General features: G+C 42.8%; 1 protein-coding gene across 20 annotated transcripts in view; it reads right to left on the reverse strand.

Annotated features, from left to right (window-relative positions):
* The window catches only part of TLN2 (talin 2), a 471,505-nt gene that overhangs the window by 314,911 nt on the left and 130,250 nt on the right, over positions 1-26,344 (reverse strand). For 3 of the 20 annotated variants that reach the window (XM_084967299.1, XM_084967248.1, XM_021094302.2), the window contains exon 1: positions 20,412-20,570. The exons of 15 other annotated variants lie outside the window; for them this stretch is intronic. The gene's annotated coding sequence lies outside the window, so the exon portion shown is untranslated. Of the gene's footprint in view, positions 1-12,164; positions 12,261-20,411; positions 20,571-26,344 lie in introns of those variants that run through there. 2 more of the 20 variants (XM_084967224.1, XM_084967195.1) reach the window with 1 other exon arrangement.

A 26,344-nucleotide genomic window follows, 5' to 3' on the forward strand; every position in this document is an offset into this window, starting at 1 on the left:
TTTTTTTTTTTTTTAATGATTTTTTTTTCTATCATAGGTAGTTTACAGTGTTCTGTCAATTTTCTACTGTACAGAAAGGTGACCCAGACATATATACATTCTTTTTTCTCACATTATCATGCTCCATCATAAGTGACTAGATATAGTTCCCAGTGCTATACAGCAGGTGAACTTGGCTCTTTAAGACCAAAGAATCTCTACAGTAGAAGAGCTAGGCAATCAACCAGGCTTGAATTTGTTAGAACTACCCCCTTTCTCATTCATCATCCAGCCTCTTGGATGAATCTCACCAGTGGGTAAATCACCCAGGGCTGTGGTTGAAGAGTAAGAAGCAGCTGAGGAACTGAGCAGCTAACTCCCTTCTTCTCTTGAGGCTTACTTTCCTCATTTGTAAAATGAGTTCCTTGTAAGCATCCCATGAGATCACCCTCTTTAAAGAATTTTAGAAACTTCACTTAAAGTATGGCATTATTGCACCATCCAGGAGCTTGTTAGTACCTCTGGGTGAGCTGGTTTAGTTTCTGGACTAAATAAGCACTACAGGAAGATTAGCCCCTAACCCCTGAATACCAAGGAGCTGTCAGTCTTAGAAGAGAGGGTGTTCCCTGCATAGGTATTTTTAGAAAACATCCTTTAAGGACTACAATTAGAGCATTTCTCCTTGCAAACAGGTAAATAGGGAAAGCATTCCACTGACTTTATAAAGCCCTGGTGGTGGCACCATCCATCACTCCCCTCACTCCCAATGAAAGCACACCTGGGCCTGGGACATCAGTGACACAGTCTCACCAACGCAGCTGCACAGGTTGCATGATTACAACCTGCACAATTTACAACACTGCTCACAGCCCCCACAAAAGGGAAGACAAAACCAATGTGTCGTACAAGGCAATGGTATTTTACCACAAGAAGGCGAAATAACAAATTGCTGAATTTAACCATCTACAACAATCAGTAAGCTCTAAGAAGTCATTTTCCTTAAATCCTATTTAAAACTGTACCCAAATTGGTGCCACAGAAGGAAAATAAAATGTCAGAAGCATCTATGTCTTTGCCAAGAACCATGACCTTTCAATGGGAGGTATCTTGTGGGAGATTCAGAGAAGTGGTCCTCAGGCCTGGCTGCCCATAGCTATACCCGAGCAGTTATAAAAAGGCCAACATCTGAGCCCCCGACCCTGAGGTTCTGTTGTCTGGGGTGCAACCTGGTGTGCAGGCCTCCAACACGGCAAACCATTTGATTAAGAGAGTCTTCAGAATGCATAGCAACTAAGAGCTAGGAAACAGTTTTGATATCTACTCATATTTGAAGATATGGGATTTCGGACAGTAACAGCAATAACAACAGTAATGATACACATCAAGAGAAGACCATGTGTTTCAGTTTGTCATGTTGAGGAGAAAAACTCCAAAAGTGCATTTATGAAAACCAAATGTAGGAATCTCGAGTGTACTGGTGATTTCATGACTATACATTTGTCAAACTCCAAACTCACTAGGAGTTACTGTATGGAAATTAAAAATAAATTTAAAACATACAGAGGGGAAAAAAATGAAATGATGTATTTATTTGACCCAGGAACTCTCAATCTTAGCTGAATATTAACAATCATGCAAAGAGGTGTTAAAAATCCTGCTACCCAGGCTACACTCCAGATCAATCGCCTCAATCTCCAGTGGAACCCAAGTGACATTCATCTTTAAAACCCCACAGGTGATTCATTCCAATGGGCAGACATGTCTCCGAAATCCCCAGAGGAAAGATTCGGGCAAAAGTGATCTTAGCACACATCCACAGAAATGGGGCTCCAAATCAGGGAACCACATCTGCACCGACCTTCCACTCACCCAGGAAAGTCCATTAGCAGCTACCCACATTTCCAAATGCTTTTTTTCTATCAAGTTTCATTAGGTTTCAAGACACTGGCATGATCCATAAGCCAAATAACAGAAGGACTGCTATCAACTAGGAGCATACTAAATTGCCTCAAAACCTGCTGACAAGTTTTAAATCAGTATAGTTGTGCTTAAAGAGGAGAATCCCCTGGATGGCTGATTATGAGAGACCTCTGATTCAGGGAGCCTAAAGTGGGGCCCAGAATCTGCATTTGTAAAACATGTTCAGTGGATGCTGCTGCTGCTAGAGAACCAATGTTCTAACAAAAGGTGAACTAAACCCATGGTCAGAGGCATGAAAACCATGATCCAGACAGTCCTGAGGTCAAGGGAACAAGGGCCCTGAGACTACCGGTCAGTCACAAAGAAATAGCTGGGATTTAGGAACTGACCCTGAGAAATAAATTACAAGGATTTCTACAGATCACAGAACACAGTCCTAGAAACTTAATATTCAAAGTGATATGCAAACCAGCATAGGCCTCACAAGCCCCACCCCACACCTACTGCATCAGAAATTAAGTGTCTTAAGAGGATCTGTGAGAGGCGAAAGGCACATTCAAGTTTAAGAAGCTGGAGGGCTGACCCATTCCCACATGCATTCAGCAGATAGTTACTGAGCACTTGGGCTGTACCTTCTACCAGCAGTGAGTAGGACAAACCTCTGTCCTCTAGGAGCTCATATGGAGCCAAGGATAAAGTAAGGCCCAGGTCTGTTTAATGTGCCCAAGGCCACAGAGCTCATTAGTGGCAGAGTCAGGTTTAGAACCTACGTCCCCTAAGAATACAGCCAAGTGTCTCTATAAAAATCACACATAATTCCGAGAAAAGATTGCCAAGTAAGAAACTAGAACTCCATCTCTACCTATCAAATTAGGAAACCTAGGCCTTCAAAAGAAGTTAATGCTCATCAACTTGAGCAACTTGACAAAACCAGCAGCACCAGATTATACCGGCCAACGCAGGAGGTTTACCTAGCTAAGTTTTTCCTCAGAGGTCTCAGAACAGGATCGACAATAAACATGTTCAAAGGAAAAACATCTTGACCACAAGTATTACCTAATACTCAAAATCTTTCTTTTGATACTGCGAACAATCTATTCAATGGATAGGCCTCCCAGTTTGTCCGGAATGTATTGTTGTGATATATTTAGGTGAAAATCCAATTACCGATGTTCCTCACTTCTTCCTCATCGTATAAACGACTGTCTAGTTGCAAGATCACCAACATTTGGTCAGCTAGGTGCTTACACACATTATCCCGCTCAATCACATTATCCCTGTCATACGAAGAAAACCAAGGCTGGGCAAGGTAACTTGAGTAAACCAAGTCACACAGGCAGCACAGCTGAAATATCAGAGCCAGGCTTTAAATCAGTGGTCTCCCTTCTAATCCTCTCCACCTGAAGTAAGGGCCCTGGCCCTCCCACCTGGGTGCTTATTAGAAACATAGACCCTCAGGTCCAGCCTAGACCTGCTCAATCAGAATCTGCATTTTTTTTTCTTTTTTGTCTTTTTTTTTGCTATTGCTTTGGGCCGCTTCTGCGGCATATGGAGGTTCACAGGCTAGGGGTCCAATCGGAGCTGTAGCCGCCGGCCTACGCTAGAGCCACAGCAACGCGCGATCCGAGCCGCGTCTGCAACCTACACCACAGCTCACTGCAACGCCGGATTGTTAACCCACTGAGCAAGGGCAGGGACCGAACCCGCAACCTCATGGTTCCTAGTCGGATTTGTTAACCACTGTGCCACCATGGGAACTCCAGAATCTGCATTTGAATCCCTAGTGATTGATGTCCACAACGACTCGACTCTAGGAAGCACTCTAGCCCAAAGGCAGTAACTCAGCTTCCACTGATCAAGACAAACAGCAAATATCTTTTGTTCACCTTATAAGCAGGTAGCAGCCAATCACCGAAGCCCAAAAGCCAGCAGAGTGGGGTACCTGTTACATCACAGAGCTTGCTGCATCACGTCTTTCCCAACAGCTGCCCACAGGCTGCTGGACAGCAAGATCAACTTTTCTCTCTGAGCAGAGTGCCAGGCATGTCTATAGGCCTGGTGCTAATATCTGCAAACACCCCGAATACATAAATGTTGTCCTAGTTCAACATTAGGACAATGTTTATGGCATTATCCTCTGGAGTAAAGTTCTTTGTTCAATAACCAACCAGGAGAGAAGGAAAAATACTATTATTCTCAAAATAAAAAATCAACTCATCATCTTTGTGTGTATCTCTGTCTATAAATATATATATATACTATAGTATAAGGGTCCTTAGAGTCTAAAAATCTGAATAGAAGGTCTTACAACTAAACGTAGGCTTGATCCAAATGGATCGCTCTTAGGAAGAGGGATGGAGAATGGGGCCAGAATACACCCCACCAGCTTTCCCTGACTCACTCTACTCCAAGTTTTAGTGAGTTTTAACTTCCTCGAAATGTGGGTCAAAGGCCACCTGCTTCATTTCTTTCTGTTTGTTTGTTTTGGTCCATGGTATGTAGCTTGATATGGGATCTCAGTTCCCAGACCAGGGATTGAACCCAGGCCACAGCAGTGAAAGCTCTAAGTCCTAACCACTAGGCCACCAGGGAACTCAAGGGCCATCTGCTTCAGAATCACTTTAGATATTTAAAATGAACATTCCTGGGCTCAATCCAAATGTCCTCTAAAAAGCCAAAAAAAAAAAAAAAAAGAAGAATCCAAATGTCTAACAACCCTTTCCTCACATATTTCTGCACACATAAAAATTTGGGGTCAATTGCCCACCCCAACCTAAGTACAGTTGAATGGGAATTATCAGACTCATTAATCTTACCTTCACACTTCTAAAGCATTGAAACTACCAACTGGCTAAGGAAGAACTGATCAAGGCAGTTGAGTGTTTCGCCCAAGGACATAGAGCAGGTGAGCAACCGTGACTAAAAATGCCACATGTGGGACTCTCTCAACTCAATCAAAGCATCAAATTCACAAAACCCAAAGTACTGGGAAGCAGGGTCCTATTGCCAAATCAATATTTACCATATGAGGCAAGAACAATCCTTTTACAAATAAAAGATTTGGTCTCTTTTGTAGGCATGTTTCAAGGGTTGTTCTGGGTCCAAATCCCAGGACAGGACCGTGACTGCCAACAGGGACAGTCATGAAGCATGTTGCAAGGGGCTGTGTTGAGCATCTGGCTGGTGGCTGGGTACAAGCATCAAATATAATCCATTTCATTTAGCTCCACACTCAGATTATTCCCAGTGAATATGACCCAAAGTAGTTTAGACTTCATTATGTAAACCTGGGTCACGCACTACCTGAGTAACACACTTACTCTAAGGCAATGATTCTCAAATTTGCTGCCTTCAGGAGACTCAGCTGATAGTCCATCTAAAATATACACATCCTGAAACCCTTCAAACTTGTGGATAAATATTCAGGGATGAAAATCAAATCCATAATAGCACTCCCATGTTTGCAAGCTGAGTGGGGAAGTCCAAAAAATAATGAAAGATGGATAAATTCAACTCAATCTAATTTTGAAGAAATATACAAGAGTTCCCACTTTGGATCAGCGGCAATGTACCCGACTAGTATCCATGAGGATGCAGGTGCGATCTCCAGCCACACTCAGTGAGCGTTGCCATGAGCTGTGGTGTAGGTCACAGATGTGGCTCAGATCCCATGTTGCTGGGGTGTAGACCGGCAGCTGAAGCTCTGAATCAACCCCTGGCCTGGGAACTTCCATATGCCATAGGTGCAGCCTTAAAAAAATGAAGGAGGGAGGAAAGAAAGAAAGGATGGAAGGGAGGGAGGGAAGGAATATATGCGGCAATACACACTATAAAGTAAGTCCAAGGACAAATAATAAAATAGGAAAAAATGGTTTACAATTCAAAAGACTTAATACATTAAGAGATCCAACAAATGGTTAAAAAATAAACCAACAAACAGAAAAAAAGGCACAAAATATGAACAATTGTCAAAAGAAATTAAGATAGTTCTTCAACAGAGTCTCAACTCCGTTACAAAAGAAATGCAAATTAAACCTATAAAAAGTCACTTTTTCATCTTTCAGAAAGACAAAGATCAGAAAGTAACAGTGTGGATCTATGAGTAGGGAGAGAGAACTCCTTTCCTCCAAACAAAGAAACGTGGGAGCTCCCTTGTGGTACAGCTGGTTAAGGATCTGGCATTGTCACTGCAGCAGCTTGGGTCACTGCTGTAGTGAAGGTTCGATCCCTGGCCCAGGAACTTCCACATGTTCTGGGTATAGCCCAAAAAAAAAAAAAAAAAATCAAAAAAGCATTCATAGCTGAATAGAAAAATAGGCAAATCCACATTACACAGAAAGAATACAAAGCAGCCACAGCCACTATAAACGGAAAAGAGAAACAGGCAGTTCTATATGTACCTGAGGGCAAACACCTACAAAATATAGAGCAAAATACTGAAAAATATGGTATGCTATCATTTGTGCCTTAAAATATATGTAGTTCTTTTATTTATTTGTTTATTTATTTATTTATTGTCTTTTTGCCTTTTCTAGGGCCGCACCCACAGCATATGGAGGTTCCCAGGTTAGGGGTTAAATCAGAGCTGTAGCCGCCAGCCTACCCCACAGCCACAGCAACTTGGGATCCAAGTCACGTCTGCAACCTACACCACAGCTCACAGCAACACCAGATCCTTAACCCACTGAGCAAGGCCAGGGATCGAACCCACAACCTCATGATTCCTAGTCAGATTTGTTAACTACTGAGCCACAACGGGAACTCCAAAATATATGTAGTTCTATATAAACACATTTGCATGCTTGTTTACATATAAATTATCTCTGGATGGACACATACAATGTGAGAGAAGGATCCTTCTAGGCAAGGAAACTCATTCCCAAGAGACAGAGGTAGAAAGGATAGTTACTTTCCCCACATATATGCCTTCCATGCATGTGGCTAGTCAAAATAATTTTAAATAAGTAAAGAAAGAATAACCAAGAGAGGCAGAGGAGGCAGGGCCTGGGGATGGGATGAGGAAGGAGAGACCAACTGAGTAAAAAGTTGGTGTGAGAGTTCTCCCCACATGTCTCTTTAGTAGTAATGCACAGTACATGTTAAAAGCTCTAGAAATGTTCTTTTGATCCTTGTAATTTCACTTCTGATAATCCATCTTGAAACACTGACAAAGTTTTCTCCATAAAGATGGACAGGAACAGATTAGGTCAATTTTGATATAGCCACTTAACAAATTATGTATCAATTTAAACTATATTTACACAGTTTAAAATAGCATTATAGGAGTTCCCGTCGTGGCTCAGTGGTTAATGAATCTGACTAGGAACCATGAGGTTGCGGGTTCGGTCCCTGCCCTTGCTCAGTGGGTTAACGATCCGGCGTTGCCGTGAGCTGTGGTGTAGGTTGCAGACGCGGCTCGGATCCCGCGTTGCTGTGGCTCTGGCGTAGGCTGGTGGCTACAGCTCTGATTCAACCCCTAGCCTGGGAACCTCCATATGCCACGGGAGCGGCCCAAGAAATAGCAACAACAACAACAACAAGACAAAAAAAACAAACAAACAAAAAATAAATAAATAAAATAAAATAGCATTATAATCTAAGCATTGCCAATATTAATTGAAAAATGCAAATATCAAACTAAATAGGATATAAACTGGTTAAAATATATCATAATTTTACTGAAGGAAAAATATACACACATGTCCATCTATAAAAAAGAAAACATTGTTCCCATTGAGGTTCAGCAGGTTAAGGATCTGACATTGCCGAAGCCGTAGCATAGGTTGCAGCCACAGCTTGAATTCAATTGCCAGAGCAGGAACTTCTATATGCTGCAAGAAGAGCAAAAAAAAAAAAAAAAAAAAAAAAGAAAAGAAAAGAAAAGAAATACACTAAAATGTTAACAGCAATTATCCCCAAGGTAAATAATATATGCACATGATATCATATTTTTGTATTTTCCACGTGATATTTTTCATAATCTGGAAAAATTAAAAACTTGATGCACACACAAAAGACTAAGAGGAAATCCATCAAAATGCTAAAGTTTCTGTGGGTTTTAGAATGAGTTTATTCTTCTGCTTTTATAACACTTTCAGTAATGACCATTTTGTTGTGGGGTTGTTTTTGTTTTTGTCGTTCTAGGGCCATACCCATGGCATATGGAGCTTCCCAGGCTAGGATTCCAGTCAGAGATGTAGCCACCAGCCAACACCACAGCCACAGCAACACTAGATCCGAGACTCGACTGCGACCTACACTACAGTTCACAGCAATGCTGGATCCTTAACCCACTGAGCTAGGCCAAGGATTGAACCTATGTCCTCATGGATGCTATCAGATTCATTTCCACTGAGCCACAATGGGAACTCTCCATTTTGTACTCTTAAAATTTAAAAAAAAAAAAAATGTTTCCCTTTGAAAAACAGGCTGGTGGTGAATCAGAACCACCAAATAAGAGCCAGCCCAGGAATTGATAGTAAAAGCCTTACGATGCTCAGCTGTACATCTCCACACAACCTCAAGTCCAAATACCATCTGTGAGAGAGAATCTTCCTGCCCCACTATGGGAATAACACGGAAGTAATTTCCTACAAAGTTCCCAGGCACACATTCATCTTTGGGACTGACTTACCACTATCTCCCCAAAGGTGTGAGGTCCTTTTTGCCCAAAACAGGCATGTTGTGGTTACTAAAATATATGTCCAGGGACCCTGCTGCCCTGCTCAAACACCTCTACCCAAGCATAGGTGACACACCGGGTAGGCTTTTCATCAAAGCACAGGCTTCCTTTAACACACACCATATAGGTCAATGGTTTCCTGTGGGAACACTGCAATTTTTATCTCCAGCCCCAGCAGTATAAGGACAAAGGTCCTGGCTCAGGACCTCCATGAGGGAAGTCACACCAACACCAGTGGGCATTCCAGGGACAGCCTAACCTTGCTCATAATCATCATCACTTCAAATGGTCTGTGGGGAAGCCAACAAAAACTCCAAATTCTACCACCAAATGCCTTCTCACAACTTCCCCAGCTGCACTAGCTATAGTATGCCCTCCTCACCTCTAACCCCCAATCCAGTCCACCCTCAGGTCCACGTGCTCAGAATTTCCCCCAGAGACCTTCCCAAGCATCAAAGAAAAACTCATGGCTCAGCGAGTGTCTTTGGTACCAAGCATGCATGTGTGTCCACACCTGTATGTGTATGTGAGTGTGTATACTATATATACACACACACACACATATACACTAACAGACCCCAAGAGCAACCGCATATTGGTGTACTTGCACACACACAAGGCTCACCTGTGTACTTAAGTCTTGCGAATGCTCCATGGTCTGACTCTTCAGTGACTCATGTACCCTGTACACACACAGGCCTGTCTGTATACACCTAAGGAACAGGACCCAGCTTCTATAACCCCTCCATGACCTCCTACACAGAAACAGAGCCTTTCCAAACTCCCCCACAGAAATAGAAAACCCTGGGGACAGGGTCTGGGAGAGAGCCAATTGGGCCAGCATCCTAAGCTGACAGAGGCCACATGAAATCTTACATTTTTGCTTCTATTTGGAAGCAGAACACCTTTAAGGCCTGTCTAGGAGAGGACAACATCTCAACTCACAGAGGGAAGGGCCCCTGGGACCGGTCAGACCACCCCAGCCCAGAGACAAGGTCTGCCATGGGGCCTAGTGCTGGCTTCATGGGGCCTCAGAGGGAACACTGAGGAGATGCAAAAGCAAAGTCCCAAGGATGCACATGTGCAAACCCGTGGTCAGAGTGCACAGGAACGACGGCTATCCACGGGCCTGTGTGCATGTCTAAGGGAAACACGCCCGTATTTCCACAGTCATCAGCAAGCAATTTCCTTAACTCCTTTGCTTATTAGCTTTGTTATCTGAGGGTATCACTCGTACAAGAAATGTACCATCTACACGACGACCACACAAGTGTCGACTCCCACTCACCGCTTCAGCCCCACTACCACCATTCACGCAAGACCACAGCCTTTAGTTATGTACCCAACGCCACACTGCAAAGAGTTCTGACAAACAGATGGTCAGAATTCCTTAGCAGGCTGGCGTGGAGGGGGTGGGGGAGCTCAAGGTGTGAACTAGAGGCTGGAGCTCCATGGCATGGAGCAGGGCAAGGGGGACAGCATCACCAGCTCAGCCCCACTGATGATCAACAGTGTCTGTGGGGATACTTCTCTCTGAAACCTGGTCTCCTCGCCCTTTATCTCCCCTAAAGGTCCTTCCAGATCAAACAGCCACAAGTCTAATAAGCAAGTGTCCCATTTCCACAAGGCATTTGATATTCTGTTTCTTGATAATATAGGGGTACAAAGTAGAAGAGTCCTAACTGGCAAGGAATGGCAGACTGCAATGAATTTGCACCCAATCCATGACACCTGAAAAGTTCAAACAATTCTAACATTTACCACATAAAACAAATTGTACTAAGCTCAAGTATAATCCTGTGAATGGCCTGAGAAGATATGACGGGTAAGGGGGGTGTCCCCAGGGACCTAGTGTGTATGACCCCATTTGAGAAGTGAACACGGGGATGTCTTCAATAAATTCTAGTAGAACAAAGCCACATAAATCTGTATGCACCACTTAACCCAGGCCAGTTTTAAATCATCTCTAAGAGACAGGTATACACTTCAGGGAGCTCTGAGAACATTCTGCACATGATCCTCACTCTGTCCAAGAAGATCCCTCCCCTAAGGTACACAAGGCTGGCTTCGGCAATTTATTAAGTAGATTAAACACCAAAAAAGCAGTATAGGGCTCTGGGAGGAGGGCAAGATCAGCAGCCAGACAGAACAGGGCAGGAGCTGCGTGACCATGGTCAAGTGATGTAGCCTCGGGTTCCTTACATCTAAGATTGGAATGGCAGCAGCATCCTCATAAAGATGTTACGACATGAATTAATGCACACAGACACTATGCTGGTAACCATGGCAATGACTACAACATGTCTCTCTCCTATCTAGCCAACTTTATGACTTGAGGTCACTGATTTGAACGCTGTGGTCCTTTTTTCCCCCTAGAGTAAGAAATGAAGAGAGGAAGATCCTTCCCAGCTTAACATCTTTTGATTCTAAATTTCTCTCTAAGAGATTCTAGACTTAGGAGATCTGTCACAAACAGTAGAAACCAACTTGAACTCCTACTGAGGATGCATATAAGGCATCTAAGAATGCAACCCAAGTGACTGCAAATTCTAAAGCCTGAACCAATGAAGCTGCAGGTGACTATGATCCCAACAGGCATCATTTACTGCCACTTACTATATGTCAGGCACACATCGGTCTAAGATACATGATTTCATCTATTCTTTCTGAGTCCACTTCCAGGTAGGTATCTGATGCTCTGGCTGCAGCTCAGGGAGGAAAATAATTGGCTTTTTTTTTTTAATTCAAGTATAGTTGATTTATAATCCTGTGTTAGTGTCAGGTGTACAGCCAGTGACTCAGTTTCTAATACCTATGTACTATATAAAACTAAGGCTTAGAGCAGGTTATGGAGTTGGAACTCACACCCATGTCTATACAGACTCTGAAGCTGCCTATAAACTATAAATCTACAACACTATAAACATGGAATACACAGTAATTCTAAACCTGTTTACCCTTAATATAGTGTTTTATATAGGTATGTATTTATGTATATTTAGGAATATATATATATATATATATATATATATATATATATATTTCAGATTCTTTTCCCCCAAGTGGCTTTTATTCCCAGTGACACTGCTCTTCCTGATTCTCAAGCCCAGGACCTCCTCACTAAGTCACACCATTTCAGCAACACTCAGCTCCAACAGAAACCAAAACCGCTTCCTACACACACACACACACACACACACACACACACACACACAGACCCAGTCCATTTAAGAAAGAGAATTTTTACTATATTAAGAGAAAATTTTGCAGTATAAAATCCTCCATTTACAAAGCTCCTATTCACAGCTCTTTGAAAGCCAGTGAGTTTAATTTATGTAGCAACAAGACATTTTCATTTCCCAGCACTGAAAAGACTATGTTATCAGGGCATAGGAATGCTGGAATTCCCATAAACAAGAAGTCCCAGGTGGTTTTAAGGGCTCTCCCTCCTAAGAGGGAGAAAGGGTAGGGATGTACGTTTATAAAATGCCTAGTTGGGAAGCATACAGTGGTTTCCATGTCAAAACACCTCCACCCTGGGATCTTCAAAAGGAAATGGGACCAGCATCCAAGCCCCACTCACCCTGGTGAGGTCCACCACAGGCTTGCTTCTCTACTGCCCTGTTGCCTGGTCGGCCCCTAGACTGAGCTCCTCCCAGCTGAGGTCTGAATGCTCAACCTAAGAAAGGAATTGAACATCTTACATCCACAGAGCACTGTACCATTTATTGGCCTTTTTGTCTTTCCCACTTAAGTGATTTTGACTTTAAGTAGTCTGCATGACATGGACTCTAAAATTTACTCAAGAATAAAGAATGCACCTTGTCACTTTTCATAAATGATTCCCTTGTCCTTAAAAATAAGTATGCTCCAGGTATGGGAGCTGTGTTTTCTACATGTCCACTCCATTAAGCTTCTATAGTCTTTTTTTTTTTTTTTTTAAAGCCACGCCCAAGGCATGCATAAGTTCTCAGGCCAGGAATTGAACCCAAGTCACAGCAGTGATAACACCAAATCCTTAAGTGCTAGGCCACCAGGGAACTGTAAGCTCCTTTATTTTTTATTGTTTTTATTGTTCGCCCAATTGACATAAATTACTAGGAAACTGGTGTTAAATTCTCCCACTATGCCATGGATTTGTCAGCATTTCCCTTTGAGATTCAGTTTGTTATTTTTTTCCTTATATAAATACACACCTATATTTAAAAAAAACAAAACTATATATTAAGGGCAAACAAGTTTAGAATTACTAAATATTCCAGACATACAGTGTTACAGATTTATAGTTTATAGGCAGCTTCAGAGTCTGTACAGATACGGGTGGGGGTCCCAACTCTACAACCTGCTCTAAAGCCTTACTTGTCTCATCCATAAAAAGCACTCATAAGCTTCTTTAAAGGACTGAGTAAGAAAAAACACATAAAAACACTTAGCATGGTGCCCCCTCTGAAGATGCTAGCTGCTGACAAAAGTGACCTGCAACTTGCCCAAGGTTGTGCAGCTATTTAGTAGTTATGGAAGCAGAACCCTCTGACCTTGTATTCATCGGGTGGCAGGATGGGGTGCAGGAGGAGGCAGGTGTGTCATGAGTGTTTACTCCAGGGCTTCAGGGTTAGGGGAGTCAGGAGAACACTACCCCCGTCCACAGCTCACTGAGGATATGAAGTCACGTGGCAGCTACACATGCCATCTGCTCCCATCTTAATGGCAAGTACCCAGTTTAGCTAGTTCTCTCTGGGATTTATTTCCCCTTGCTGCCGGCTGAGGGCTCTGTTCAAACAGCTGCACAGTGATGTACTTTATACACTTCTGGATCTGAGAAACACTTGGTATATTCAAAGTAGGCAAGAATGAGTATCCCAATTGTAGATTACTTGTGAGGGTTCAACCAGCCCTGGGATCCTTGGAATTGCATGTATATGTATACTTGGGGGTGGGGGGTGCAGGACGTGAAAATAATTTCATTCATTTCATCAGCAGCTTCCAAACCCTCTACAACATTCTCCCACCTGGGTGGGGTTAGCAAATCTCTGCTAGAGTCATATTTAAGTGCCCATCAGAGGGAGAAGACACAGCTTTCTTCTCTGGCTTTTGAACTCTGAAATTGATATTTGGGAGTCATTCTGTCCTGAAACTGTCAGCTGCAGGGAAATGAGAAAGGAAAAAAAAAAAAAAAAGGCAGAATAAACCAGCAAGGAAAGCTGCCAAACAGAAGAACATACTTAGAAAGCCTCTGAGGTTAGCAAGTCACTGATTTCCTTTAAAGTAAGAACAATTAAAACCCAACAAAACTACCACAGCTGCTGGAAGACAACTCTTGAGGAGAGGTTCTTACCTCCAGGTTCATTAGAAACTAGTAACTGCAGAAAGCCATTTTGTCTAAAACAGTGTGCAGGGTGTGCAGGAGGGCTTCAATCCAGCTGCTGCAATCTAGCACAGAGCCTCCCCCATACCAGATAGACAGCACCCTAACAACCGGACCAAATCCCATCCACAAGAACTTGATAAGCAGACCACCGCAGCTAAGAAACCAAGCCCTCAAAACCAACAGTGAAACCAACCAACTGTACAGTTTGTCAAACCCAGGAACAACAACGACGACATTTTAGCAGGATCTACTAAACAGATTATTTCTTTTTTTTTTTTTTTTGTCTTTTTGCCTTTTCTAGGGCCGCACCCATGGCATATGGAGGTTCCCAGGCTAGGGGTCGAATCGGAGCTGTAGCTTCCAGCCTACGCCAGAGCTACAGCAACTCGGGATCTGAGCCACAGCTCACAGCAACGCTGGATCCTTAACCCACTGAGCAAGGCCAGGGATTGAACCCCCAACCTCATGGTTCCTGGTCGGATTCGTTAACCACTGAGCCATGACGGGAACTCCCAGATTATCTTATTTCTTGTTATGTTTCCTCTAAAAACAGAAGAAAGAGACCTCTGAAACAGAAGAAAGAGAATGTCAGCCACTTATAGACTTCCTGCTTTCTTTAAAATTGGAGCGTCACACACTATTTGTCAAACCAGTGTCAACCACTCAATTCACATGATCATAAGTGGCCCTGCAGATCCAACTCCAGGGCCTGTCACATTCCCCATCAGCCATTCTTTGCTTTCCTCAAAAACCACCGTCCAGATGTGAGACACTCAGCCACAGGGAAGAGAGACAAGAGTGGGAAGTGATCTACAGTGCAACAGAAAAAACTACAATTTTTTTTTCCCCAACAGGGAAAGCTTCAGGTGTGCTCTTTAAGCATCTTTGGCCCAGAACTCAACAGACAAGACACAACTCACTATCAATCTACATGAGGAATGGTAGTTAAAGAAAAACAGGGAGGTGGAGTTCCCCTTGTGGCTCAGCAGAAGCAAATCCAACTAGTATCTATGAGGATGCAGGTTCGATCCCCGGCTTCACTCAGTAGGTTAAAGATCCAGCATTGCCATGAACTGCAGTGTAGGTCGCAGACACAGCTTGGATCCTGTGTTGCTGTGGCTGTGGTGTAGGCCGGCAGCTCCTATTCGACCCCAAGCCTGGGAACTTTGATATGCTATGGATACAGGCCTAAAAAGAAAAAAAAAAAAAAAAAAAAAAAGAGGGCAGTAAGAGATGTTAAGTTTTGGATACTCTCTCCCTCCTTCCATGCAAGAGTCTCTAATTTAACTCTTCACCCTGGCAAAGGATTAAGTCTGTAAGGATCTACACAAAACACATGCCTCTCAAAAATTAGACAACTACATACCAAATTAAAAGGTCTTCAGTAAAACAAGCTAGGGCAAGTGAAAAGACATCCATCACAGATGACTTTATAAATTGTTCAATCTCCTTCAGATTAAAAAAAAAAAAAAAAATCTTTCGGAGTTTCCGTCGTGGCACAGCAGAAACGAATCTGACCAGGAATCATGAGGTTGTGGGTTGGATCCCTGTCCTCGCTCATTGGGTTAAGGATCCAGTGTTGCCATGAGCTGTGGTGTAGGTCACAGACGTGGCTGGAATCCTGCGTTGCTGTGGCTCTGGTGTAGGCTGGCAGCTGCAGCTCCGATTCGACCCCTAGCCCGGGAACCTCCACATGCTGCCACATGGGGCCCTAAAAAGCAAATAAAATAAATTAATTAATTAAAATTAAAATTTTAAAAAATCTTTCTCATTTTATTTTCCAGCTAACAAAGGTATAACATGTTGGTAAAACAAACTCAAACTTCATTCCAGTCCCATTCCCCACCCTCCATCAAAATAATCCCTATGCACAGTTTAACAAACGTGACTCCAAGCATTTTCCATGCCAATGACAACTACCATCAACTGAACACTTGCAGTGTTCCAGGCATAGTTCTAACAGCCCACCTTCTACCATACGGCTTTTATCTTCATAAATTCCCTATGAGGTGAGTGATTCTAACCCACTTGATGGACAAGGAGACAGGCTCAGAATGGCAAGTTGTTTGCCCAAGACCACTCTCCCCCAATCCCGCTAATAAGTACAGCTTCTAAAATCACTAGATATATACGCTCTTGTTACAGCTATTAACTTCATATCGAACCTCTTAAATCGGCAATTTGCCAGTTCCCCACTTAATATCATACGTGGTCTTCTTTCCATCCACCTCCTTGGTCCCTGCACAGCAGCTACAATTTCTCTTTCAAAGAAAGACTAGGATTTATTGTTCTACTACCATGGCGGGGGAAGGCAGGCAGACATATAAGCTATTCACAATTGTGCATTTCCCATGCATTTAAGATGAGAGCTATGAGGGTTATCTGCCTAGCCACTTTAGGATGGTCTGTGTGGATATGTGCACCTGTACATGGATAAACATCACTTGGTTCTTCTTCTCCTTTCCTCTTCAGGGTCAAATTTCAGGCTCTCCCAAACAGCAGGGAGATATACATCTATCACTTCTCTTCAGAAGGGGCAAAAATACTCACAACTTTGGGAGGCAAACCACAAGATACCAGATCCCGAAAGAAATTGAATTCCTCAGTTCTTGGCTCAAAGTTCTCTTTCTTTCATCAGACATTAACTAAAGACTATGTAAATTTTTTTTTATTTTTTATTTTTTGCTTTTTTAGAGCTGTACCTGCACATTATGGAGGTTCCCAGGCTAGGGGTCCAATCAGAGCTATAGCCGCTGGCCTACACCACAGCTACAGCAACGTGGGATCCAAGCCAAGTGTGCAACCTAGACCACAGCTCATGGCAATACCAGATCCTTAACCCATTGAGCAAGGCCAGGGATCCAAACCGCAACCTCATGGTTACTAGTTGGATTCATTTCCGCTGCACCACAATGGGAACTCCTAAAGACTTTTTTTTTTAATTTCAGGAATGTCTTCTTAGAAAGACAATTGCACTTTCACAGCAACGTAACACACTCCCTTCTAGAGACTATGCTTTGTTGAGAATTATGCAGCCAATTTTATAGTCTTCAACCAAACAAAAATTAACTGCCACCAAGTACACTCCTTCCATACAATTTAAGAGACACACTTCCCTTTTTTGCATCTCTTTTGCCTCCTGGCCTGACTCTAGTGGCTGGCATACCCTGCATCAGCTTCTGAAGGTAGAAGAATACTGAAGTCATCAATTCCCAATTCTCCATTTTGTAAAAAGGCAGGCCTTCCAAGGTTAAGTGTATTTAATATGCTATCATCATCTCCTGCTAATGATTCATATTGAAAAGGCACAGGAAGCAAACTCCTTCAGTGTCTCATTTATGAGCCACTGGGGATGCAGCTTTAAGGGTGCAAGCAGTAACAGGGAGGGAAAAAAACAACCTGGCCTAGACCAAGACTTCCTTGACTTCACTCCTATTAATATTTAGAAGAAATTTACCAACTAAGTGAGAAATACTTGAACCTCACCCAAGGGGCTGGGCCAGCATCCCCAACTGTTTGGGTGATTATATAAAAAGCATAATCAGGAAAGAAGGGTTCACCTGGCTTAAAAGCCCCAGCCCTGGGGTCAGTACTGTGGTGTCTGGTGGCTGCAGACCAAGTTCATCCAGCTCTGCCAGGTATAGCTCTATGACCTTGGCCAAGATGCTTAACCAGCTAGTGTATTACAAGTACAAAGTAACAACCTCAGAATTGTTAGGAAGCTTATGAAACAACGTAATAACCTCTCACCACACTTAGAACCCTGTGTGGGACACATAAGTGCTCAATCTTTAATATCATTATCTATTTCTTCAGCAAATTACTTCCATCCTATGCACCCGAGGTCACACTAACAGTTGGTAGTTCTCTCCTGTGTACTATACTTTCCCACGCATTCTCCCATTCCAAGGTTAAGTTTATTTAATAAACCCTAATAATCAATTCATATTGTCCTCAAAACACTGCTGAAGAACCTGAGGTTCAGACACAGCTAAAATCTTACTGAACATCATGCACTAGTGACCTGATCTGAACTTGAATCTACTTATCTTCAGAAGCTCCACTTCTCCAAGCCCCATGCTCCTTCCTGTTCAGGCACCAGGAATTTAATTTTTAGTTGAAGAACCTGAGGTTCAGACATGGCTAAAATCTTACTGAACATCATGCACTAGTGACCTGATCTGAACTTGAATCTACTTATCTTCAGCAGCTCCACTTCTCCAAGCCCCATGCTCCTTCCTATTCAGGCACCAGAACTATAAAGGAGTGCTGCTAGCCAACATCTACTGAGTCCTCAGTATGTACTGGGTCCGAAGTAAATGCTTTGCATACAGGCTCGCTCTACACAATAACCTTATAGGTGGGTAAAACCATTACTCCCATTTTTCAGATGACAAAACTGAGGCTTAAATAGGTGAAGTAATATGGGCAGGGATATGAAATAACTAAGTAGGAAAGCCAGGACAGGGCTACAGTCTGTCATAATTATTTCATTAACAAGAAGAAAGAGGGAGGGAGGAAATGTTTGCTCAAGAGGTCCAGTAAACCTTTAAACCATGAAAGGAGTCTGTTCTGTAGAAGAGTTAACCCATTTGTCTTTCAGAGTGGTTAGTGTGGTAAGACACCAAGTTTCTAATTCTCTTACAGAACATTAGCAGGGAATTCTCCCTGCAGCACAGTGGGTTAAGAATCCAACTGCAGCAGCTAGGGTTGCTGCAGAGGCAAGGTTCGATCCCGGACCTGGCACATTAGGTTAAAGGATCTGGCATTGCTGCGGCAATGGCACAGGTCACAGCTGTTGCTCAAATTCAATACCTGGCCCAGGAAATTTCTTCCTCCATATGCCATAGCTATGGCCATTAAAAAAAAAAAAAAATTAGCAGTATGTGTGACTATTTTTTAAATTAGAATATAAGAGTCCTCAAACAATATCTGTAGCACAGTTATTTTTGCCTAAAAATAAAAGGCGCAAAATTAAAATGTTGGAGTGAGCAATAGTTATTCAGATTCAGTACAAAAGAGATCATTACCTCCTTTTCCTCCAGGGGCCCACATGAGAGGGGTGGGGTTAACAATCACAACCCCTAACTAATTCAAGAGGAAAACCAGCAACGATTTTGCCTGAGGTGTCTTTACTTGCTTCTGTAACAATTTAACTCAGCCACTTCCCCAAACAAAAACATGAAACATTACATTTTATTCTGACTAGAACAAGTATTTCAAATTTTACTGTGATTTTCTGTTAACAGCCTTTTGGGGTATGAAGAAAAAGAATAGAACAAATGGAGAGGAGTTGAGCATACAGAGCAGTAAAGAAGGACAGACAGACAAGAAGAGGAAAGGCAGAGGCCCAGAAGGGGGGACACTGCAGTTACCAGGGAGGAAGAAGAGGAACCAGAGCATTCAGAATACTCCGAGCTGATCACATAACCTCTTGCCATCCTTGCTTGGCTGCAAAGACATCCCCCTCCACTGCAATCTCAGCAGCTCGTTCACCCACACTCACTGCTCTTCCATGAAGCAATGCCATGAGGAGCTGCCCTTGTGGGCAATGGGAGGGCGTGGTTCTGCACAGTCTTCCCATCTCTAGCATCACAGTCAGAGCAATACCAGCACTGTGTGGTCCAAACGAAACCCACGCTTGCCTCCTCTCTACTGTCTTGCCTTTGCAAGACAACTCAGGCCCAACTTTACCAAAATAATATTCTGCCTCTTCATCCTACAGTAGCTTACCTCACCGCCTACCTGAACTCTCCCACCAACAGCTCAAGAACACCTTTCTATTATCCAAAGGATGTGAGGCACAGCTACTAAGAATGAGTGCATAGCCTAAGGAATAAGTAGTGATAAGATTTCTCATCTGTCTACCAGGGCTTTGACCAATTAAGCCAGGCAGGCAATGGCTGACAGTACCAAAGGCAGAAAGACATCAGGCTCTCAGCCCTGGGAAGAAATGAAGCAGGGGGCAGAGGTGGGCAATCTCCAGGCTGCAGCAGCTGTCTTGAAGCAAGCATGCATCCCAAGTTGAAATCAAAGGACTTGAGATAATTATAGGTCACTGACAACGCCATCCACAGAACGTGTTCCCTCCTCTAACATATAAATTTTGTCTTATTTGCAGTCAAAACAAATCTCGAGTGAAATTTAGAATTCTTCAGGCAGAGGAGCACAACTAACTTCATGTCAGCGTAATGTGATTAGGACCAAAATAAACCTACCACCCACATAAAAACACTGAGAATATAAACCAAGGAGGGCAGAAGGCTGTGTGTTATTTGCCAAGAAGAGAGAACAGAAAATCACATATTACTCTGGACTTAGTTTTTAAAAAGCTTTCATTGCCCATTTTAATATGGCCTTACCCTCAGCCAATAAACAGTAATAGGTTAAGTAAGGCAAGTCACAACATGAAGAGCAGAAAAAGACATGGGTTCCACTCGGACACGTCACTCTCTAACTCACGTTTCCATCTAAAATCTGTAAAAGGATGTGGTTGGACTGCAATATCCTCAAGGTGAAGGCATATCCACCCATGTCCTCAGTTTGGGGATTTGCTGCGATTTCGGTTTTCTCACAGCCGTGTCATACTGGAGTTGACTGTCCCCACAAATCTTGGTGAATGAGGCGTTGACCAGCCCGGTTCAGTGTAAGGCACTATATGAAAGGGACATGTCACAAACGTGGCTGGGAGGGCAAGACCAGCACACCCAAAGGGAAGGCAAATTGCGCCTGCAGGAAGAATGCCCAGTATGCTCTGCTGGATTTATTTAGATCTCAGAATGTCCCCGCTGCCAAAGAACTCACGGGAATCTGATACGAAAACACAAACAAACATGTATCCAGGGCAGTTAAAATAAAGATTAAAAAAAAAATCAACCAGAAACCATATGGAGTTGTCTCTAGAACAGTGATCACTTAGTCACTGGGAGCATGCCTACACAGATAAGGCTAAGGATAGCTTCTACTTCCTGTCAATCCCTCGAACCCCATAAGTATCCCTTCCTTCAGCGAGAACACACATCACAAAGTTTACTAAACTCAGTATATAATAAGACACTGCAATAGTTACATCTCCAAGAAAAGGGGAAAGAGAAAGCTGAAATTCCTGTGTGTAGGCACACAGGTAAACAAGACCACAGTCACTTTCTCTTTGGGATTAAAGTCTGGAAACTGTGTGAATTTCCATTGACAGTAAAATGGATAGTGTAGTGAACAGAGCAGGTTACCACACAACAATAATAAAAATGAATGAATTTCAGACACAAGCAAGGACATGGATCAGTCTCACACACAATGGTGAGCCAACAGTAGCAAAAGCCAACTGATATAATAAATTTCCTTTTTTTCAGGAGTTAGAATTACATTAGGAGAGGGTGACGGTGGCCAGCCATCTACCACATAGATTTCAACAGAAGGTAACAAAATCCAAGAAATAAAAAATGATAAAAAAAATCTTAGCACTTGATTGGGCCTTAAATCCTCTCAAACTCCGCAGCTTCATTTTGAAGATAAACAGAGGCGGAAAGTTCAAAAGTACAGGTGCTCTTCCTTCCAGGTTTATACCTTTGCACCACACCTGCTCCACCCACCAAAACGTTCCAAACTTACATTTCTGCTCTCCTTGGTATAAAGGAAGTGCCTAAGAAAAATGCATCTTGCTTATTCATTTTCTTTAAGAAAAGTTTTTGCTTCCCCGTTTGTTAATCCCACACCCGAAGGAGACAACAATCGCTCATTTAACTCTTCTCATTAGCCATGCCCATTATGCACTGATAATCTCTGTTAACAAATCACATAAGGGCAGCTGAGAGATTAAATGCAGTTTACAACTCTCCAGGTCTTCAACACTCCAGTTACCATCTTAACCTGACACAAAACGAATTGCCATGTTTTGAAATAATATACCATTACTGACACACAATTTCCGTCTCCTTGCTTCTGTCTGTGCCCGTGAACTCCAAAGATCTTTTCCATAGCGCTTGAAGGTCAGATTACGTTTACATGCTAATATAATAAATGACTCTGAATTAATTACCATTCTTCATTAAATAACCTCATCTGCCTAATACAGGTTGTTGAAGACCTTTGAGAGAAAAAAGCCGTATTAAAACTTTGTTCCAAATATATTACATGTACTTTTAAAGGGAGAACATGGGGGAATTTTCTCGAAGTCACCACATTTGACCATTTTTAACAGAATTAAATTTCACCGACCCATTGGAGGAAGTTTTATGGTTACTGTTTTTCAACACACTACTGACATAAGGAAATCATGCAAAGCCTTAATCATAATCTATTCAAAATTTTGCTCTCAAGTAATAAAAAAAGCACCTCTGGGAAATTAATTACTGAGAAGAACAAAGAATTGGAGATGTGTGCATATTAGGCCTTCAAGAGATTCATGACAAGAGTTTGGAAAGGGGCAAGTCACAGTGTGTGCTATGCACATAGTTTAAGCAAGAAAATGCAAAAATGGGACCTCCAAATTATAGTAAAGACAGCACTGGGGCTTCTGCCCACTCCCTAACAAGGAATTGTCTCTCTTTTGCCTCAATGGGGGTGGGGATGTTAACATGCAAGAAATCTGGAAAATTCTCTGCCCCACTGAAGGCAGAAATCAGTGCAATAGAGGTTGAGTCACTTCCCACATACTGGACTACTGGCTTTTATGCCAATTTGACCTGCACCTGCAAAATACCATGCAGGTTGCCTGCAATTCAGTCAACATTTCCTGAGCACTAGAGTTCCAGTCATGACTCAGCAAAAACAAATCCAACCAGGCACCATGAGGTGGCGGGTTTGATCCCTGCCCTTGCTCAGCAGGTTCAGGATCCGGTGTTGCCCTGAGCTGCAGTGTAGGTCGCATACGCGGCTCGGATGTGGCGTTGCTGTGTCTGTGGTCTAGGCCAATGGCTACAGCTCTGATTTGACCCCTAGCCTGGGAACCTCCATATGCTGCTAGTGCAACCCTAAAAAAAATAAATAAAAATTTAAAAAATAGAAATAATTTCCTGAGCACTGATTTCATCCATAGACACCTTCTAGACCCTGTTTGGCTTGAGGAATGGGGAAGGAACTGGCATTTACCCCATAATTCCCATGTGCAGGACAGTCCACTAGGCCCCTTATGTGACTGTATCGTGACTGTCCTGTCTCAGCTCTCATTCTCACAATGGAAGAGTGATGGGCCACTTCGCAAAGAAGGTAGCTGAAGGTGAAATGACTTGCCACAGCACACAGCTCAGGGACAAAACATGAACTAAACCCAGGTCTATAAGGCTGTCAGATGATGCACTCCTTCCACTGCTCACACTTCTCCCAGACTACAGGACACGCCCTCTCCAAAGACAAAGGAAATCCAACATGTACGATAGAGCTTAGGGTATGGCAGAAGGACACAAGCACTGCAGTGAGACGACATATCACAGGGACTCAAGGAATGCGCTGTATCTTCCTAGGCATGTAGGGAGTGGACCAGAAATGGCTCTGCCAAGGAAGAGTCTCTGAAGTTGGGTTTTGGGGAATGAGGTAGATGCTTATATCTCGTGACAGGAGGACAAGCATAGCAAGCAAAGGAAAATGTGGCAAAGGCACATGAGCCTACAGAGTAGAAGAGAAGGGCACGTTGGTTAAAAGTAGTCTTAACACAGGAGATGGTGTGGGGAAATGAAGCACAGATAGGAAGACATAGGTCACCCTCATCAGAAGGGCTCAGGTGGCCAAATCGGTTTCTGTTTCATCCATTTGGGAATGAGGAGTCAGTGGTTATCTTAGTCCATTCAAGCTGCTATAACAAAAATACTACACACTGAGTTGCTTAAATAACAGAAACTTGTTTTTCACAGTCCTGGAGGCTGGAAGTCCAAGGTCAAGACTCCAGGAGATTTGGTATCTGGTGAGGTTCCATGTCCCAATTCAAAGATGGCCATCTTCTTGCCTGTGTCCTCACACCGTGGGAGGGGCTAGGGAGCCTCATGGGGTCTCTTTTATAAGGGCACCAATCCCATGCATGAAGGCTCCATCCTCATGACCTCATCACCTCCCAAAGGCCGATTTCCTTATACCATCACATTGAGCGGCTTAGGATTTCAAAACATCGACTTTGGAAGAACACAAACATTCAGCCCATAATGAAAGCTGGAAGAGGATGATTTGAGAAAGATTTAGTGTGCAACTTTGTAGGCTAGGTGGATGGGAAACAGATGTTTTTGCCAATCCAAGCAATGTAGATCTGCAAATATCCATGGAGTACCCTTTCCCAAACATCCTCACCCAAACCAATAATGCAGTATACAAGATTTTTGTAGGATGGCTTCTCCTTCCAAGAAACAATACTGTGGACAAATCCCATCCCCTGATTTTTTTTTTTTTTAATATTCACTTTAGTGTAAGGGCAACCTGAAAATTATCAATAGCTGGTTCAATGTCTACCAAGCTAATACAACTACAGAATTTCAAAAGCCACCTATTAGAAGAAAGAAAATATAAAATCTAAAAGAGAAAATTATGTCTCTGAGTCATTACCCATCTATATTTCTGAAGTATACCAATAAATATCTTGATAAGGATGACAGAGTGATTGGTTTGGTCTTGAAAACCCCGTACGGGAATCTAAGTTTCTGTGACATCTACAGGGTCTTTTTAGAAAGAGTAACTATGGTGCTTAGCATCAGAATGTTATCAAGAATAAAGAAAAACTGGAGTTCCCGTCGTGGCGCAGTGGTTAACGAATCCAACTAGGAACCATGAGGTTGCGGGTTCGGTCCCTGCCCTTGCTCAGTGGGTTAACGATCCGGCGTTGCCGTGAGCTGTGGTGTAGGTTGCAGACATGTCTCGGATCCCGCGTTGCTGTGGCTCTGGCGTAGGCCAGTGGCTACAGCTCTGATTCAACCCCAGCCTGGGAACCTCCATATGCCGCAGGAGCGGCCCAAGAAATAGCAACAACAACAACAACAACAAAAAGACAAAAAGACAAAAGACAAAAAAAAAAAAAAAAAAAAGAATAAAGAAAAACTTAAATATAGAAAACAAAAAAAAAAAGGGGGGGGGGGTTTGACCAAGAGACATTTCTGAACCAAGAGAGGCCCAGAAATGAGCCACAGAAGAGATAAATTTAGCCAGAGGGCCTTAGAAATTATGTTCTTTCCATGAAATATAGGCATTTCACCATTAAAAGACTAAAATTCCCCATTGCTATGACAGACCCTATCCATGCAGAGACATCAAGGGGTTGTTAAGCAGTAGGCAACATGGCAAACTGTGAAAAATCTATCCCAACTGTATCACTCTCAGATTCATCAGCCTCTAGCTGTGAGCCAGCACAAGAACCTGGTTCTCAAAGAAAGGTATTCCCATGGGCACTGGCCAGGACTAGACACTCAAACCAGGGCACCATGATGAGGCGTTTAAGTCATAGTCTTTTACAGGGGGCAAAACCAACTAGAGTCACTGCTGGTTACTCAGAAAGACACCCAAAAAAGAGTATCCAAAGGCAAGTTAAAGACCTATTTTTGTTTTAACTAAAGACAAGAAACCTAGAAAGAAATGGGTTTGCTCATTTGACCCTGGGTCAAGGGAACAGTTAGAACACAAAAAGCTTCATTCTGAGTTAGAAGTATTAATCTCTAGAAATTCCATAATAATCAGCCAGTGAAGCTGGAGTTAATTCTTAACATTTAGGAGTGAACTCCATGAAGCATGGGTTCTACCATCCCACAAAATATCCTTCTGTCAGAGCAGCAAGGCCTCTACTTCTCATATGGGGGCACAGGATGGGAGAAGGGGGTCCCCCAGGGTTCACTGCAGGGAGGGGAGCTGCAGGATGAATGTGGTACCTCTTTCAGGCAAGCCAATCCTCCTCTAGCATTTGGGAAGTAAAATATCATTTCTTGATTAAAACAGATAAAATGCACTATGAAGTAGAACATGAATTCAAGTATTGGTAAGGAAAAAAAAATAGAATTTAAAGAAATTTTCACAAGCTTCCAGTGGGCAGTTTGGAGCCAGGCTCAATCTTTTTGTGGGTGGGTGTTGGATTTTTCCTAGAGAATATAGTCGTAATTCCTATAACCTCATCAGTTCTTCTTTAACTTAGAAAGATTTCTAAACCTGAAAAACAGGCTGACAGACTCCTCAGGTACCTGTATGTTTTACATATGTTCACGTCACTGATATCATGTGTATCAAAAACACATTTATCAGAGTTCCTGTCGTGGCTCAGCAAAAACGAACCCAACTAGTATCCATGAGGACTTGGGTTCAATCCCTGGCTTCGATGAGTGGATTAAGGATCCAGCATTGCTGTGAGCTGTGGTGTAGGTTGTAGGCACGGCCCGGATCTAGCATTGCTGTGGCTGTGATGCAGGCCAGCAGCCACAGCTCCAATTTAACCCCTA

The sequence above is a fragment of the Sus scrofa genome, chromosome 1 (assembly GCF_054392235.1).
Source record: "Sus scrofa isolate SSC_HxYL_T2T_F1_AM1 chromosome 1, Sscrofa_HxYL_maternal_Yorkshire_Landrace_v2.0, whole genome shotgun sequence".
NCBI lineage: Eukaryota > Metazoa > Chordata > Mammalia > Artiodactyla > Suidae > Sus > Sus scrofa.